Genomic DNA, 17,294 nt, shown 5'->3' with positions numbered 1-17,294 from the left:
GAGCTAACCTTGTCATTTTAGGCCTATAGAAGTAAAAAATGTTCTCATTTGGGGGAGATAAGATTAACACATAGAAAACAGCATAGCAGTTAAAATGAACACATTGAACAATATATGTTAATTTTGTCCTGTAGTAAATAATTATACTAAGAAGACCAAAACAGAAAGTGATAAAGCAACCTAATATCAAATAGGAACTTCTCAGATAGTTTTGCTGCTCTGAAAACTTTGAAGTACTACAAATATTGAATTTTTATAGATTTCTTTACTATGTATCCCCCTACTATGTATGTTTTCTACTCTTTATACTATGTATCCCCCCATACTATGTATGTTTTCTACTCTTTACTTCAGCCTTTAGTTTTCTAAACCTTATTATTAGAAGTGAAAAATTGTTTTTCAGCTTTTTTTTGTTTTGTTTTGTTTTTTTTTTTTGCAGTACGTGGGCCTCTCACTGTTGTGGCCTCTCCCGTTGCGGAGCACAGGCTCTGGACGCGCAGGCTCAGCGGCCATGGCTCACGGGCCCAGCCGCTCCGCGGCATGTGGGATCTTCCCGGACCGGGGCACGAACCCGTGTCCCCTGCATCGGCAGGCGGACTCTCAACCACTGCGCCACCAGGGGAGCCCTGTTTTTCAGCTTTAACTGTAATCCAGGAAGCCTGACATATGTGTGCACCAAGGCATTCCTGAAATTAGGATATATCTTTGGTATAACATTATCATAGAATAAATTAATTTAATCTGTCCTATTTTTTTTTTACAAAGACAAAACCTTTGCTATCAAAGCAAATAATCCCAAATACTTGAATTTACCAGTATGTAGAGTAGAATATAAACATTGGAATAAATGAAGTTTTTATGGAAGGAAAGAATTAAAAGGTATATGTTTAGGTGTGGTGTTAAATGATTAATAACAATTATTTACTGAGCACATAGTAAATCTCACGGAGTGTGCTATGTACTAGGTTACAGGAGAAAGAATACTTAGTCTCTACCCTCTTTGAGTTCACAGTTGGGAGAGATAGGTGGGTGGATAGGATAATAAAGTATACTCTAAATGCTTTGGAGGACAAATACAGAATACATAACTTGAACTGAGATAGAGAATCCTGGGTAAGTTTACCCTGAGAAGGAAGCTCCCTCCCCTCCTTCAGTAAATCTGCTCTCATTGCTACTGTACAAATAGTTCTCATAATTTGTGCATAGTGCTAAGAGAAGAGGAGACTAGAGAAATTAGATAAAAGTCTAATTGATCTTTTTAAGATGAATTTTTTTTCCCTTAAGGATAATGGGAAATCATTGAAAAATTTCAGGTAAAGAAATGACATAATAATCATATTTGCTCGTTATGTTTGGCTAAAAAGTATCCTGCAAGAGAATGGATTGGCTACCTGTGATTGGGATAAAGAGAATGGAATGAATCAAGAGATTACTATAATGGGTAGAATTGACATGACCAAGGAAGGTTGACAGGAGGAATCAAAGATGAGTAACAGGTTTCTGTATTGAGCAGCTTTCTGGATGGTGGAGGATAAAGAATAAAGGAGGAACAGTAGAACTTTATAGTTGTACAGTTTGTTGTTTTAGGGAATGGGAGATCACGTTTTTTTATGTTTTGAATGTATTTAATTGGAGTAAAATACCTGTGGAGTATCCAAGTGGAGATGTCCAATACACATAGGCTATGTGAGAGAGGGATCTCTAGATGAAACATATAAATTAGAAATTAATTAGCCCATGGTGGTGGTTTACCTTAAGGGAATGGATAAGCTCACCAAGGAAATGTATACTTTAGGATGAGAAGAAAAAAAGAACCAGGAATAAACTTTGGGGAACATGAACACTTGAAAGCTGTGCAGAGGAGGAGAAAGTAAAATAAGAATTGGAAAGTGTTTACTTGATTTAGTAATAATGATTTATTTTTGGCTTTGTTAAGGGCAGGTTTGATGGAGTAGCAAACTGAAAAGTCAAATAATTCTGTTTAGAATTGAATGGGAAGTGAAGTTGAATATTCCATAAAAGTAGACCATTTTACATTTTAGAAGGGTTTGCTGTGAAGGGGGTAGAGGGGGATGACAGAGGTTTAAGGGAGCAGTTTTCTTGTGTGGAAGAGGGAGGGAGAAGGAGAGGGGAAGGAAGAGAGAGAGAAAGAGAGAGAGAGAGAGGAAGCTACTGGAAAACATTCTTGGCAATGAATGAGGAAAAGAACCTGAATGAGGTAGAAGGAATGGAATCTGGAGCACAGGAAAGGGATCAGTATTTGAAAGGAGGAGGCTAAATTCAATGGCTAAAAAATGTAAATGAAAATAAGACTCTTTGTTTTCCTTTTTGCCATTAAATCTTGGAGTTTTTAAGACCATTTTCTCTTTTCTTGTTCCATATTCTTACCTTCTTCCATTCCCAGGACTTTAGTTCCTATTTATACACCAATGACTAACATATTTATAGTCCCGATTGCTTCTCTGATCTCGAGAATCATAAATTCAGATATTTACCTTTTTTCCTTTTTAGTGGGACCTCAAACTCATAATGCCCCAGACTGAACTTCCTTTGGTGTTTTGTATCTAGATAAGTGATAGGATCATTTGTAGAATTAGTTGCCTGAGCCAACTCACTATACTCAATTCCTCTCTTAAGCTTCATTCCTCCATAGCCAGTCTCTTACCAAGACTTATGGATTTTACTTCTGAGTAACTCCCTAATCCATTCTAGAGCATTTAGCTCTCATCTTTGGTTCTCCTGCAGTACATTCTCCATTCAAGAGCCATCCCAATCCTTTCAAAATAGATGTCTGATCATATAGTATAAAAACAAAACTTTTAAGGACATGCATTTGGTTTCCTCTACTTAGCTCTCTAGTCACATTACTCTATAAATTCCCTTACTCTCTTCACTCTATCATTCATTTATTCTCCTGTACTCACCTTGTTCCCTTCATTCAGAAGGCCACTAGTTAACTTCTGTTTATCCTTCAAATCTCACTTCAACCTACACATCCTCAGTAAAGGCTTCTGACCTTGATATCACAATAAAATAAGCTCCTATATACTAACAATGAACAAGTGGAATTGGAAATTAAAAACAATACAATTTACATAAGTATCCCTCAAAATAAAATAATGAGGTATGAATCAAAAAGTGTATAAGATCTATATAAGGAAAAGTTCAAGACTCTGATGAACCAATCAAAGAAGAACTAAATAAATGGAAAGATATTCCATATTCGTGGATAGGAGACTCAATATTTTCATTATGTCATTTCTTCCCAAGTTGATCTGTAGATTCAATGCAATCCCAAATAAAATCCTAGCAGGTTATTTTTTGGATATTAACAAGCTGATTCTAAAGTTTATATAGAGAGGCAAAAGATACAGAATAGGAAACACCATATTGAAGAACAAAGTTGGAGGACTGATGCTACCTGACTTCAAGACTTAGTATAAAGTATTGGCAAAAGAATAGACAAAGAGATTGGTGGAGCAGAATAGAGAGCCCAGAAATAGACTCACATGGATATAGTCAACTGATCTTAGACAAATGAACAAAGAAAATACAGTGGAGCAAATATAGTCTTTTCAACAAATGGTGCTGGAACAACTAGTCATACACACGTAAAAAATCAATAAGTAAATAAATCTAGACACGGACTTTACTTCAGAAAAATTAACTCAAAGTCGATCACATACCTAAATGTAAAACACAAAACTATAAAACTCCTAAAAGATAACATAGGAAAAAACAGCTTACTTTGGGTATGGCAGTGACTTTTTAGATACACCAAAGGCATAATCTATGAAAGAAATAGGCAACAGGCTGAACTTCATTAAAAACTTCTGCTCTGTGAAAGACAGTATCAAGAGAATGAGAAGACAAGCCACAGACTGGGAGAAAATGTTTGCAAAAGACACATCTGATAAAGGACTGTTGTCCAAAATACACAAAGAACTCAATAATAAGCAACCTGATTTAAATATGGGCGAAAGACCTTGACACTCCTAACCAAAAAGATATACAGATGGCAAATAAGCATATGAAAAGATACTTCCCATCATATGTCATCAGGGGAAATGCAAATTAAGACAACATTGAAATACCACTGCACATCTATTAGAAGGGCCAAAATCCTGAACACTAATATCACCAAATGCTTGTGAGGATGTGGAGCAACAGGAACTCTCATACAGCCCTGGTGGGAGTGTGAAATGCTTTTGCCATTTTGAGAGACAGTTTGGAGGTTTCTTACAAAACTAAGCATACTCTTACCATATGATCCAGCAACTGTGCCCCCTTGGCATTCACCCCATGGAGTTGAAAACATATCCATATAAAAACCTCCACATGGATGTTTATAGAGGCTTTATTTATAATTGCCCAAACTTGGAAGAAACTAAGATGTCTTGCAGTAGGTGAATGGATAAATAAAGTGTGGTATATCCAGACAATGGAATATTATTCAGTGCTAAAAACAAGCTCTTAAGCCATTAAAAGACATGGGGAAACCTCAAATGCAAATTACTAAGTGAAAGAGGCCAATTTGAAGAAGCTACATACTGATTCCAACTATGTGACATTCTGGAAAATGCAGAACTATGGAGACAATAAAAAGATCAGTGATTGGCAAAGATGGTTGCAGGGAGAGATGAATAGGCAAAGCACAGGATTTTTAGGGCAGTGAAAATATTCTGTGTATTATAATGATGGATATATGTCATTATACTTCTGTGCAAGCCCACGGAATGTACAGCATCAAAAAAGAACTCTGTGGTAAACTATGGACTTTGTGTGGTTATCATGGGTCAGTGTAGGTTCCTCCTTGGTAAAAAATGCACCATTCTGGTGAATGATGTTGATAATGGGGGAAGCTATACATGTGTGGTGTCAGAAGTGTATACAAAATTTCTGTACCTTCCTCCTAATTTTTTGTAACCCTAAAACTGCTCTATGATAAAGTCCCTAAAAAAAAAAGTGTCCAAAGTACAAAGAAATCAGCTATATAAAATCTCAGTCTGAGAGTTTCATAAGCAGCGTGTATATCACCCTTGTGGCCAAATAGTGGGACCATTTCCGCAAGGGTATTCTGAGAAGTCTGCAGGTACAATTGAAAGACTGCAGTGACCTATTAAAGTTACACCAGAAAACATAATGGTCATGATAAGCAACTAGCGCCCCATGACAGAAGTGCATACCCCTTTGGTTGGCCTTTCAAGTTTTCTGAGACCTAGAGCTCATATTACTATTGTGTCTGTGCATGTAAAGCATATAATAGAAATGGTGAGGCTTATCATGGGGCCTGATAGTATTCTGGCAGCATAATTGAATGAGTGAATGCCAGGGTCATGCCTGCACAGAGGGAGTTCTTGGACTTCATGCAATCCCTTTTTGCTTTCTGTCAGTATACTCATAAAGGGAAATCCCAGTCCTGAGTTCCAACATCACAGACTGTTTTAGCTGTCTTTGTATTTTATATAAATGAGGCCATACACCATTTATTCTTGTGTTGGATTTCTTTTGCTCACCATTATATTTGTGAAATGTCTGTTATTAATGTGTACAGTTGTGGAGTATTTGTTACTGTATAGTGTTGCTATATAGTATTGTGTAACTGTGTCACAAATCATTATCCTTTTTACTGTTGAAAGGGGTTTGGCTAGTTTACTATTTGTGGCCAAACATTTTTCTAACATGGTTGTACCAATTTACACTCTTACCGGGAATGTTTGAGAATTTTGGTTGCTTCTCATCCTTACCAACACTTAGTATTGTCTTTCTTTTCATTTTAGACATTTTTAGAGGCTTATGGTATGACATTTTCATTTAGATTTGAACTGATGAAGTTGAGCACCTGTTCTTATGTTTATTGGCCATTTGGATAACCTCTTCTGTGAAGAGTCTTTTTGTGTCTTTGCCAATTTTTAAAAATTGCATTGTTTGTCTTTCAATCTGGATTTGTAGGAATTCTTTTTGTATTTTGGATAAGAGTTCAGTTTCAAATAAATGTATTATAAATATATTCTCTTAGTCTGTGGCTTTCCTTTTCATATTCTTTTCTTTCAATTTAATAAAATTTAATTTTTTTATACAGCAGGTTCTTATTAGTTATCTGTCTTATACATATTAGTGTATATATGTCAATCCCAATCTCCCAATTCATCCCACCACCACCAGCCCCCCACCCCAGCTTTCCCCCGCTTGGTATCCATATGTTTGTTCTCTACATCTGTGTCTCTATTTCTGCCTTGCGAACCGGTTCATCGTCTTTAGATTTCAGTCAGAATGTATTCTGAAGGATTACTTTTTCTCCTTATGTCTAGCACTTTATGGTTAGGTTTGCCTACTCCCAAGAGTTCAAAGATAATATTTTCATCTAAAAGCCCTGCTGTTTACTTTTAAACATTTGAGTCTGCATGCTGGTGGAATTCATTTTTTTTTGTCTTTGGTGTGAGGCAGGGCTGAAGGTGTATTTGTTTTTCCTACATAGATATCCTATTGACCTAGCACCATTTATTGAAAAGACAGTTCTTTCCCTGCCATATTGAACATTACTTTTACAATAAATAGAGTCACACATATTAGGTAGATTTTTCTGGACTTATCATTTCATCGGTTAGTGTGTGATTCTTCAGGTTTTCCAGAAGGATGACTTCTTTTCTCTCAGAATTTTAACCACCTGTACTGCACTGCACTCAAGCTAAATCAGTAAAAGTAAGATGCTCAACCTTTGGAAATCCCTTCGTACAAGTTTAACTCACCAACAAAATCTTGTTCTGTTCGATCTGTAGAGACTTCACATAATTGTTCTTGTATTTTGTCCTGAGTTTGTGGTTGTTACCTAAGGGAGGGTTTGTCTGTTATGAGCTTATTTTTTAGTGACTGTAAATGATTTCTTTATTGCTGATATCGGTTACTTGTGTTTCTTCTTTTTTTCTTTTTTAGGTTTGCTAGGGATTTTTCATTTTTATTAATCTTTCTTTTTTTAAAACCCAACTTTTGGGTTTTAAATTTTTTCCCTATTGTAAAATGTTTTACTTTCTATTTTATTGATTACTGCTCTTATTATTTCCTTCCTCCTACATTCTTTGGTTTTGATTGCTGAAATTTTGGTTTTTCTCCCTTGTGATAAAAGCTTAATTCATTGATTTTCCACCTTTCTTCTTTCCTAGTATACTATTTATAGTTAAGGGTGATTTTCCCTAAGCACTGTTCTAGCTGTATCCTACAACTTTTAAAGGTTTATGTTTTCATCATCATTTATTTTAAAACATTTTTTACTTTTTGTTTAGATTTCCTCAATACTTTTTAGAACACTTTTGAGAGTGCTGAAATACATGAATTATATTGGATGCCAGGAAAGCAGGTGTAATCTGGGACTGTCCAGGGCACATGAGAACTTACGTTCATCCCAATTGTAGTGGATCCTTAAATATAAGCAGAAAACTGGGGTTTTAAGTTAAAATTTAAAAATCCACTTTATACTCATCTGGGAATATTCAGTGTAATAGGGTAGATGTGTCAAAAGATAAACATGTTTTGGTTCAAGGAGATTTTTCAAGTAAATGTATCTATAAAGGTGAACAAGACATTTTTAGTGGTAAACACTAAACATTTTTAGTGTTAAAGGAAAAAGAAATTCCAGAGGTAAAATGGCCCAGCACAGGTATATCTCACAATCGGGGACTGTTCTTCTTTGCATGGAGCCCAAGTAAGGAATTTAACAACTGCTGACTAATGCCTGGTGCCCCTTTCCTGTGTCAAGTAGAGGAGTCTCATAGGCATAAAGCTCCAGTGCTAATCTAAGCCCATGCATTATTCTAATTATCCTGGACATTTCTGATGAGGTATCAATTTCTCCTCAGTATGAATAATTATGGGAGCCCAGGGAAAGGCCAGATATTTAAAACCATTCCATGTGAAGCTTTTTACATCACATCTACTGATTTTGCATGAAAGATCATTTAGACTAGTGCTGATCCCCTCTGAAGAAATACATATTTCTTGGCCCAATAAGTAGTGTTAGCAGAGGGAAATATTTTGACTGTTTTTTCCTAGTTTAAGAATATTAAGTTTCTTGTAGGATAAGAAGAAAGTTAAAAATCCTAGCAAACATTTTCATCGTAAACTCAGAACTAAATTACACAACTTTTTTTAAAACTTTTTTGTTCACAGCTCTTGTTCTATCTTTCTTTGAATTATATTTTCTTAGGAAACACTTTTTAAATTATTTTCAAATTTGGTAGCATTAATTAATTGCATTCTCTACATTGAATTGTTTCATAATCTCGTCCATATCCATTATGATATTTAGTTTCTCATTTGTAATACTATATCTTTGGATTTTTCTCTCAGTAACTTCGAAGGATTAAAAAAAAATCTATTTTAATGCTATTTTCATAGAATGATGCGTTAGATTTAGGCATTAATTATTTCCTTTTCTAATGTTACTAATTTTTGTCTTTTTCTGAATTTAATCTTTCTTCCTGCTTCTCTTAGGTATTTTTGTTTTTCATTGTAGCACTTTTAAAGGCAATAATTAAAATATAGCTGTAGGGCTTCCCTGGTGGCGCAGTGGTTGAGAGTCCGCCTGCTGATGCAGGGGACACGGGTTCGTGCCCTGGTCTGGGAAGATCCCACATGCCGCGGAGCGGCTGGGCCGGTGAGCCATGGCCCGCAGAGCCTGCATGTCCGGAGCCTGGCCTGTGCTCCGCAACGGGAGAGGCCACAACAGTGAGAGGCCCGCATACAGCAAATAAATAAATAAATAAATAAATAAATAATATGTAGCTATAGTGGCCTATTATAATTTCCAGGTAAGCCCTGTCCAGTAGTACTTCCTGTGTTGATGGAAATATTCTGTGTCTACACTGACCAGTATAATAGCCATTAAACACATATGGCTATTGGGTACTTAAAATGTGGCTGATATGATTGAGGAACTGAATTTTTAATTTTGTTTTAATAATTTAAATTTAAACACTACTTTTGGCTAGTTGCTGCTATATTGGACAGCATAGCTCTAGATCAGTATTTAGCAAAATTTTTCTATGAAAGACCAAATAGAAAATATTTTAGGCTTTGCAGACCATATGGTTCCTGTTGCAACTACTTAGCTCTGTTGTTGTAGCAAAAAAGCAGCCATAGACAACGTGTAAATGAATGAGCATGGCTGTGTTCCAGTAAAACCTTATTTGCTAAAATGGAGTGGGCAGGATTTGGCTTATGGGCCCTAGTTTGACAACCTCTGCTCTACATGAAAGATGTATCTATTTATTTTTCTTTTTCCTGCTCTGTATTCCCTGGGGGTCTTTTCCTGTAACATTTTAGAGAGATTATTACCCTCCTTGGGTTGTTATTCTGTATTTCTTCAACTTTTGTTTCAACTTTTCTATTTTTTTGTATATGTGGGGGGAGTTGGTGGTGGATAGGCATTCTATTTTAAATGTCTTTAAACTCTACTCTTTGTTGTTTTAATTCTACTCTTTTTCATATGCCTGTTGTCGCATAGATACGATATCTTAACTAATATCTCTGAAGATGTTAAATAGAATTATTTTCCTCCCTGAATTACCTCTGATTTCTCCAGAGTTGCTTGTTCTGTTTTTCATCATGGGCCTTCTTTTTCATTCTTGTGGTTTCCTTAAATGTTGGTGATCCTTGGTTGTTCATTCATGTTGATATATGACCAGTTGAATAATATAGATAACTGGAGTGGGTTTTCTCTTCTTTTCTTTCTCTAGCAAATTACCCTAAATGGAAAGAATACTGATGGGAATTCCTTATGGGTAGGTAGGACTTAGTATTTTTTTATTAAAGTATGTCGATTTACAATATTATATTAATTTCAGGTGTATAATATAGTGATTCAGCATTTTTATAGTTTGTACTCTATTTAAAGTTATTATAAAATATTGGCTATATTGCCTGTTCTGTGCAATATATCCTTGTAGCTTCTCTACTTTGTACATAGTAGTTTGTATCTCTTAATCCCCTACCCCTATTTTGCCCCTCCCCCCACCCCTCTCCCCACTGATAATCACTTGTTTATTCTCTATATCTATGATTCTGTTTCTGTTTTGTCATATTCATTCATTTTATTTTTTAGATTTCACATATAATTGATAACATACAGTATTTGTCTTTCTCTGTCTGACTTATTTCATTAAGCAAAATATACTCCAGGTCTATCCATGTTGTTGCAAATGGCAGAATTTCTTTTTTTTATGACTAATATTCCATTGTATATGTATACCACATCTTCTTTATCCATTCATCTGTTGATGGACACTTAGATTGCTTTCATATCTTAGCTATTGTAAATAATGCTGCTGTGAACACTGGGGTGCATATATCTTTTAAAATTGTGTGTTTTTGTTTTCTTTGGATATATATCCAGAAGTGGAATTGTTGGATCATGTAGTTCTGTTTTTAATTTTTTTGAGGACTCTCCATGCTGTTTTCCATAGTGGCTCTACCAATTTACATTCTCACTACCAGTATATGAGGGTTCCCGAGTCTCAGACTCCTCACCAACATTTGTTAGTTGTGGTCTTTTTGATGATAGCCATTCTGACAGTCGTGAGGTAATATCTCATCGGAGTTTTGAGTGACATTTTTCTGATGATTACCGTTGTACATCTTTTCATGTGCCTGTTGGCCATCTGTATGTCTTCTTTTGAGAAATGTCTATTCAGGTCTTCTACCCAGTTTTAAATTGGGTTGTTTAGGGTGTTTTTGTTTGTTTGCTTGTTTGTTTTTGATATTGAGTTGTATGAGCTGTTTATATAGTTTGGATATTAACCCCTCATCAGTCATATCATTTGCAAATATTTTCTCTAATTTAGTAGGTTCTCTTTTTGTTTTGTCAATGGTTTCCTTTGCTCTGTAGAAGCTTTTAACTTTAATTAGGTCCAATCTGTTTATTTTTGCTTTTGTTTCCTTTGCTTTAGGAGACAGATCCAAAAAATATTGCTACAATTTATGTCAAAGAGTGTTCTGCATGTTTTCTTCTAAGAGTTTTATGGTTTCTGGTCTTAGATTTAGGTCTTTAATCTATTTTGAGTTTATTTTTGTTTATGGTATGAGAAAATATTATTTCATTCTTTTACATGTAGCTGTCCTGTTTTATCAGCATCACTTATTGTAGAGACTGTTTTTTCTCCTTTGTATATTCTTGCCTCCTTTGTCATAGATTAATTGACCATAAATGCTTGGGTTTGTTTCTGGGCTCTCTGTTATGTTCCATTTATCTATATTTCTGTTTTTGTGCCAGTACCATACTGTTTTGATTACCGTAGTTTTGTAGTAGTCTGAAGTCAGGGAGTGTGATACCTTCATCCTTGTTCTTGTTAAGGTTGTTTTGGGTATTTGGGGTCTTTTGTGTGTCCATATAAATTTTACGATTATTTGTCCCAGTTTTGTAAAAAATATCATGGGTGTTTTGATAGGGATTGCATTAAATCTATAGATTGCTTTGGGTATAGGTAAGACTAATTTATTGGTGTGTTTTGCTCAGAGTGGATAAGCAGAGAGCAAGCAGACAGCCCAGGTCCGTCTCTAATAGCCTGATAAGGAGGATCCTATCCTAGGTTTCAACCACTATACTTTGGAGCCCAGAATCCTCTCAGGCAGGTTAAACCTTTTTTTACCCTCCATAACTGTTGGTTCAGCCCACAACCCCTTTCTACAGGAAGAAAATTTACATCTTCCCTGAAACATTCTCCTGTGTGTGTAGTTGGACAAGGGTCAGCATACTTTTTTGGAGACTAAATAGTAAGTATTTTAGGTTTTTCAGGCCACATGTCCTCTTTCATAACTTTTCAACGCTACCATTGGAATGTAGTTGTAGACAGTATATTAAAAAATGAGCACAGCTGTGTTTTGATAATGCTTTATTTGTGAACACTGAAATTTGAATTTCATATAATTTTTACATGTCACAAAATATTCTTCTTTTCTTTTCTTTGAGCCATTTAAAAGTATAAAGACTAGTCTTAATTTGCAAGGTATACAAAAGCAGATGGTAACCTGGAAGGTTTGCCCTGTGAACCATGGTTTGCCAAACCCTGTGCTAGGCTGTTGCTCTCTCTGCCCTGTTCTACCTATCACTGTTATTTCTGCCTTTTAGAAAGTTTTCATAATCTCTGGTATGTTGATGCTTTTCACTCCCTTTTAGTGACCTAAGGGTCAACCTTTCATTCTACCCAGGCCTTCAATGGATTGGATGAGGTCCATGCACATTAGGGAGGGCAATCTGCTTTACTTAATCTGAGGATCCAAATGTTAATCTCATCCAAATACACCCTCACAGTAACACCCAGAATAATGTTTGATCAAATATCTTGACACTGCATGGCCCAGTCAAGTTGATACATAGAATTAACCATCATTCTCACATAGCTAGTAAATGATAGAGCTAGAATTCACAACCGTGATGAGCTGTCTGATGACAAAATTCAAGCTTATTTACAATTTGTACCTGGACCCAAACTCAGCATTAGTATCCTAAAGGTAGCCTTTTATTTAGCCAGTTTATGGATATTTGCATAAGGAATAAGGCATATTTGTCTTGATAAAATGAGTAAGTTCATAGTAACCAGGATGGTTCGAGATTGTGATATGAAACAACAAGTAGTAAGTGAGACATACTTAACACAGAGGTGAATGATTTTGAGTTTCAGAAGACCTGTCTTAATCTTGTGAAAGAGAAATTAGACCTCTTTGTTTCTCCAAAGCATAGAAATTTCAGTTTCAACTCATATTAAAGAACTTTTTATCAGAGTTGTCCAGCACTGAAACAAGATTTTTAATCATTTAAATATATTTGCTTTTAAAAATCTTTAGAATTTTAAGGCCATGTTTTTACCTTTTATATTTTTTCATTCCTCAAAATGCAAAGTTAAAAAAAAAATTAAAGACCATTTTGTACTATAATTTTACCATTCTCCAGAGTGGAAGATTTGAAATTAATTTTGTAGTCTGGTATTCTAAGTTTATTTAAAAAAAATTTAAAAAGCATCTCATGTTTCCTTTTTCTATTAACATTTCCTAAATGAACTCACATGGAATTAATGAATTACTATCATATATGATGATCATTTTCCCTCATTGAGCATTGGAATATGTTCATTTTAGAGCTTATCAGTAGCTCAGTCTTGATTCTCTAGTTGAAGTAGTTATGTCAGCCTTTGCATCTGGCTCAAGGTCTTGGGTCCTTTTTCCATAGGAATAATCTTTTTGTGATAAAAATATACGTAAGATTTATTATTGTAATCATTTTTAAGTGTACAATTCAATGGCATTAGGTATATTTATGATGTGTAAACATTGCCACTATCTTTTTCCAGAGCTTTTTCATCATCCCAAAGGGAAATGCTTTACCCAGTGAGCAATAACCTTCCCACTCCATCACCGCAGCCTCTGGTACCTCTATTCTACTTCCTGTCTCTATGAATTTGCCTATCTAGGTACCTCACATAAGTGAAATTGTATAATATTTGTTCTTTGTTAGCATTTGCATAGTGTTTTTCACTTAGTATAGTGTTTTGCAAAGTTCATCCATCTTGTATCATGTGTCAGAACTTCATTACTTTTTATGGCTGAATAGTATTCCATTGTGTGTATATAGCACATTTTGTTTATCCATACATCTGTTGATAGACACTTGTTCTGTTTCCATCTTTTGCCTATTGTGTATACTGGTGTAATGAACATCAAAGTACAAGTATCTGTTAGAATTCCTTTAGGTATATACCAAGAGTAGAATTGCTGCAGCATATGTTTAACTTTGTAAGGAACTACCAAAGTGTTTTCCACAGTGGCTTAACCATTTTGCATTCCCACCAGCAGTACAGAGAGGTTCCATTTTCTCCAAATCCTCAGCAACTTTTGTTCTTTGTTTATTTATTGGATAATAGCTGTTCTAATGAGTTTGAAGTGGTATCTCATTGTGGTTTTGATTTGCATTTTCCTAATGATTTGTGATGTTAGCATCTTTTGCAATCTAGATATGCTGAGAATTTTCCAAATCATCAAGTGTTGATTTCTTTTTGCTTAACTTCCTCAGTTTATCTCCTTTTATCCTTTTTCATTCCTCAATTTATCTCCTTTCTCTCACATTTTACCATAATTAGCAAGGAGAAACCAGTAAATGCATTCACCATTTTGCTTGGAAATCTCAACTAAACATTCAGGCTCATCACTTACAAGTTCTACTTTTCACCCAACATTAGAACACATGTCAGTTTTGCTACATTGTAACAAAGACTGCCTTCCCTCTAGTGTTGAATAACATCTCTCATTCCCTTCTTGAGACTTCACCAGAAGTCCAGTTAATGTTCATATTTCTGTAACATTCTGTTCCTGACAAATAAGAGTATTCTCTAAGATGATACAGGTGTTCTCAGCCATCCTGTTCACTTCCTTCTGAGCATTCACCAGAATCTCCTTAACGTCTCTTATTTCTATTGGGTTGGCCAAAAAGTTTGTACGGGTTTTTATGTACCATTTTATGGAAAAGCCTGAATGAACTTTTTGGTCAATCCAATATCAGATGGCTCTTCAAGGCAATCTACCAATAGTCTCTTCAGTCATTATTATTTTTCTTAAATTTTTTGTTATCTGTTACAGCAACACCCCACTTCCTGGTACCAAAATCTTTTTAATTTCCTAGGAATTCCATAACGAATTACCACAAACTTGGTGGCTTAAGGCAACAGAAATTTACTTCGTTACAGTTTCCAGGGCCAGAAGTCCAAAATTATGGTGTCAACAGAAGTATGTTTGTTCCAACAGCTCTAGAGGAGGATCCTTCCCTGCCTCCTCCAGCTTCTGGTGGCTCCTGTCTTTCCTTGGCTGTGGCAACATAACTTCAATGTCTGCCTTCATTTTCACATTGTCTTTTGCTCTGTGTCTCTGTGTGTCCTTTTCGGTCTCCTTTGAGGACATTCGCATTGTATTTAGGGCCCACCCTAATCTAATATGATCTCATATTGATCCTTACCTTGATTATATCTGCAAAGATCCAGTATTACAATAAGGTCACATTCTGAGGTTCCAAGTAGACATGAGTTTGGGGGAAAGGGAGAACACTACTCAACCCACTATAGTCTCTTTTTAGGTAATTATATTATAAATGTGTTATATAATTATTTATAATTTTTAAAACTCAAAGTTTTGCATAATATTTTGTTGTGAGATTATTTCACCATACGCCAATACTGTTAATGTTAATATTCATATTAGAAAGTGCCAAATAGGGAAATCACTTTTCTTTTTAGACTTTTTTTTTTTTTTTTTTTTTGCGGTACGCGGGCCTCTCACTGTTGTGGCCTCTCCGGTTGCGGAGCACAGGCTCCGGACGCGCAGACTCAGTGGCCATGGCTCACGGGCCTAGCCGCTCCGCGTTATGTGGGATCTTCCCGGACCGGGACATGAACCCATGTCCTCTGCATCGACAGGCAGACTCTCAACCACTGTGCCACCAGGGAAGCCCTTCTTTTTAGACTTTATAATATATATTAGAAGTATGGGGTTCTTTAATGTGTCTTTGCTTTTTGATGAGGATATTGTACACATGGGCATACACACACATGAATAAAGCAAAATTCTGTTAACTTAAAGTTTGTTACTCAGTATTTATTCACACCATATAGTGAGATCCTAAATCACCTCTCAAATTGAATGGAAGGAGTGTGTGATTAGATTTTCTTGAGATTTGGGGTGTTTTAAGACTGACTCCAGGGACTTCCCTGGGGGTCCAGTGGTAAAGAATCCGCCTTTACAATGCAGGGGATGTGGGTTCGATCTCTGGTCAGGGAACTAAGATCCCACATGCAGCCAGGCAACTAAGCCCACACACCACAACAACTGAGCTCACGTGCCTCAACTAGAGAGCCTGTGTGCCACAAACTACAGAGCCCACATGCTCTGGAGCCCACGCACCACAACCAGAGAGAGGAAACCCACATGCCACAACTAGAGAGAGAAAACCCGCACACCACAACTAGAGAGAAGCCCATGCGCTGCAATGAAAGATCCCGCATGCCTCAACGAAGACCCTGCGTGCCGCAACTAAAGACCCAACGCAGCCAAAAATAAATAAATAATAAATAAATCTTAAAAAAAAAAAAAAAAGACTGGCTCCAAAATGTTTAGTGAGTTCTTCAAATATTTCAGTAACTCAGAGGAAAAAATATTTTTATGAGTAGCAGCAATATAATTTAAGTATATTTAGTTGAGTGTTCTAAACAGGTGGGATTATTAAGATCAAGCACAGTGCCTGTAAGTGGATGAAAGAGTATATTTAAACACAATTGTTGTTACAGAAAAAACAAAAGAAAAAATCAACCCTCACTTTTAAGGGTCCTAAGAGAAAAGGGAAGAAAGATGTTAGGGTCATAAAGAGAGGAGATTAAATAAAACAAAAATTGGGGTTGAAACAGAAATGCATTATAAAGGAGAGGGAAGGTAGATTGGCAAAAATGAGGAAGTATCAGAAAAGTGAAATGTACAAAAGCAAAGGCAAGAAATAGGATGGGGAAGACTTTAAGGAGAGCAAAAAATAAGAAATAATGCTATGACTAGCTTAGCGTTAAAGGGTAAAAGATGAATATATCAGAGTTTCTTTAAAATTAAGTCAAATTAATGATGATTATTAGAGAGTAACTGTAGTCTTGATATCATACACTCAAGCTTCTCATGTCATTTTCCCTGTAGAAAATAGTAGGAACCATTTTATGTATTATTCATTAAATTGCAAGTAAATATTTATGATATATTGACACGTGATATTATATATTACACAAACTTTTATTATATATATTTATTATTTATATTATATACATTTCAAGGTAAATATTCATATGTTATCTTCTTTTAATGGCAAAAATTTGGTTTTTGGTGTAAATGATGAAACTTTGCATGTAAACATATAAAGCAAACTGTTTAATGTTTCACGTAACAGTGGTGATACATCATTTCGTCAGTCATAAGAACTGACATGGAGTTATTATTGTTGAATATGAGGCAGGTTTTGACATCCAGGAGAATATCAAACATAATATGTTTTGCCTTTGACATATTATGACTGGTCACGGAGTTTTTCTACAATATCAGGTGCATTCCTCATATTCAGTAAATATCACACTAATCAGGCTTAACATATCAGCATTACAAACTACTTCTCTGCTGCCTTTGTATTCTTAAAACTAAAACTAACCCTAGATATTCATTCATGCTGACCTGTAGAAATGAATGTTATATCCTCTCTATTACCTGCAAATTGTTTAGAAGGATTTGATATA

The 17,294-nt window shown here is 35.5% G+C and overlaps 1 protein-coding gene across 5 annotated transcripts in view; it reads left to right on the top strand.

Moving 5' to 3' along the window:
* IMMP1L (inner mitochondrial membrane peptidase subunit 1) overlaps positions 1-17,294 on the top strand; it is a 75,080-nt gene that overhangs the window by 1,317 nt on the left and 56,469 nt on the right. The window contains exon 1 of one of the 5 annotated variants that reach the window (XM_032639291.1): positions 9,756-9,776. The exons of the other annotated variants lie outside the window; for them this stretch is intronic. The gene's annotated coding sequence lies outside the window, so the exon portion shown is untranslated. Of the gene's footprint in view, positions 1-9,755; positions 9,777-17,294 lie in introns of those variants that run through there. 5 annotated transcript variants of the gene reach the window in all.

This window comes from Phocoena sinus, chromosome 8, assembly GCF_008692025.1.
Source record: "Phocoena sinus isolate mPhoSin1 chromosome 8, mPhoSin1.pri, whole genome shotgun sequence".
Lineage (NCBI taxonomy): Eukaryota > Metazoa > Chordata > Mammalia > Artiodactyla > Phocoenidae > Phocoena > Phocoena sinus.
The sequence above is the reverse complement of the archived record's forward strand: the minus strand, read 5'-3'. Positions and strand labels throughout refer to the sequence as shown.